The sequence below is a fragment of the Penaeus chinensis genome, chromosome 2, assembly GCF_019202785.1.
Source record: "Penaeus chinensis breed Huanghai No. 1 chromosome 2, ASM1920278v2, whole genome shotgun sequence".
Taxonomy (NCBI): domain Eukaryota; kingdom Metazoa; phylum Arthropoda; class Malacostraca; order Decapoda; family Penaeidae; genus Penaeus; species Penaeus chinensis.
This window is the reverse complement of record NC_061820.1, coordinates 6,790,724-6,793,223: the sequence shown is the minus strand read 5'-3', so window position 1 is coordinate 6,793,223 and position 2,500 is coordinate 6,790,724. Positions and strand designations below refer to the sequence as shown.

Below are 2,500 nucleotides of genomic sequence, written 5' to 3'. Positions count from 1 at the left end.
CTTCTATATATTTGTATAATTATATATATATAGCCTGTCAGTAGTAATGTTACCATCCATTACTGAGCATGATTGACATATTCCGTTCATGAATGAGCAGTGTAAATGTGTTTATTTTAAATAAAAATAGTATGTATGTGTGAAATGACATTGTATAATAAGTAATAAAATGCTGACAATGAAAGAGTAACACTTACCTCATACATATTATACCTGATGTTTGAATAAAAGAAAGGAATTTTGTAAAAATAGTTCAATAATTTTCCTAATTTCTGGTGTTTTCTTATTACTCTTCAGAATTGCAAAAAAAAAGTCACATACATGCATTTGTATATGTATATGTACATAAACAAACACAAACACATGCTCACACTCATACCCCTCCTATTCCCTTGCTCAGTGTTGTCGTTGGGGGTTGGGGGGTGCATGGTCTTTTCTTTTTCCCCTTTCCTTTCTTTCTCTTCTTCATCCTTCCCTTCTTCTGTCTGCTTCCTAAGGTGTGAGAGCCATGCTGAAAGGATGAAAGGCTGACTCTGTGTCAGTCATGAATAGCCTCTCGGAGCCATGGGCACAGTATGCTCTTGGTTAATTGTCTAGCCTTTACCCCTCATGGGGACCCTGAGAGGTAGACCATTTCCTCTCTCCATTTATTTCTGGCTCACCAAGGCAAATAAGGAAGATGCTTTACTCTTATAAGTGCCATTAATGCTTGCCCCTTCATCAACTGACTTATCTAAATGTGATTTCATTGCTTTCCTGACCCCTGCCTCTCCTTTGACCATGGCTTTGACTGATACTTATTATGATATTATGATGTTTATGGTCAACTCTATCCATTCTGAATTATCCATATAGGTAATTTCTCATTCTTTAGAATACATCCCTTCCTCTCTCCCAACATCCTCCACTCCATCTAATGCAGTCTTCTTCATTGTCTACCCCCACCCCCTTATTACTACTCTTCATCCTTATTGTCCTCCTACCAACAGTACTACCTCTCTCCATACTACCCCATCTTCCTCCAGCCCTTGTCCTTCTACTGCTTCCACCTCTACAAACCTTTTGAATACCCTTTATGGCCCAGTCAAGTGGGATCAATTCTTTGTGATTTTCCCTCTACTTTGCTCTGCTCCTCTCCAATCTTCTCAAGAAGTCTCAGGATCTCCCCAATATCTCTCCCCTCTACTCTGAAACAACCTATCTCTACTACCTCTCTCCCCCAGTTGCACCAGACAACCTAAACGTTCCATCTTCTACCACTTCCTCTCCTATGCCCACCTCTCTCTCTGCTCCTTGGACATCTATCCCCCCCTCTCCTCCACAAAAAGAAAATCTTTGTTTCTCAGACCTCCCACCCAACTCCCCTCCAGAAACTCTTGGAGCCATCCAAAAGTTCATAACCATGAATCAAGAGAATGATGCACTCCCTCATCCACTCTCTAAACCCTTTGTTCACTCTATATTCAATGCCAATATCCATCCTCCTCTCCTCTATCATTTCTTACCATATTACCATTTGATTGTTTCATAATAGCTCTTTTGCAGTTTTCCCATACAGTGTTACTCTCCCTTCCTCATACACATTTGATCAGATTGCCCTATACATTTAACCACATCCTTGTACAAATCCCAACTGTATTCCATTTACCCTCCCTCTATATCCTTTTCACAAATAATCTATCCTACAGTGTTCTACAAACTTTGACATCTTCTCACCATTAACTATATATATATATATATATATATATATATATATATATATATATATAGATATATATAGATATATATAGATATATAGATATAGATATATAGATATATAGATATATATATAGATATATATATAGATATATAGATATATAGATATATAGATATATATATATATATATATATATATATATATATATATATATATATATATATATATATATATATATATATATATATAGATATATATATATATATATATATATATATATAGATATATATATATATATATATATATATATATATATATATATATATATAGATATATATCTATATATAGATATATATATATATATAGATATATATAGATATATATATATATATATAGATATATATAGATATATATATATATATATATATATATATATGTATATATATATATATATATATAAATAAATATATATATAAATATATTTATATAAATATATATATAGATAGATATATAGATATAGCTATAGATAGAGGTATTTATTATACACACAAACACACACACATATATATATATATACATAATACATTAATATATCATCATCATCATCATCATTTGGGAGCTAACGCCAGCGGGGGCGCATAGCTGGCATCCACCCTTCGCTTCCACCTACGAGGGTTCCTCGTGGCGAGCTGCCAGGCAGGGGCCCGGCCCCTCTCTAGTTCCCCACGATAGGTTTGATTGATCTGCCCAAGCCACGACCTCGGTCGTCCCACAGGCCTCCTCCACCCTGGGTTCTCACGGACA

At 34.4% G+C, this 2,500-nt stretch overlaps 1 protein-coding gene across 3 annotated transcripts in view; it reads left to right on the top strand.

The window, feature by feature from the left end:
* The window catches only part of LOC125036720 (general transcription factor IIF subunit 1-like), a 22,057-nt gene extending 21,808 nt beyond the window's left edge, over positions 1 to 249 (top strand). For all 3 annotated transcript variants that reach the window (XM_047629577.1, XM_047629559.1, XM_047629567.1), the window contains exon 12: positions 1 to 249. This exon is cut by the window's left edge and continues 455 nt beyond it. The gene's annotated coding sequence lies outside the window, so the exon portion shown is untranslated.
* Positions 250 to 2,500: the final 2,251 nt, after the last annotated feature.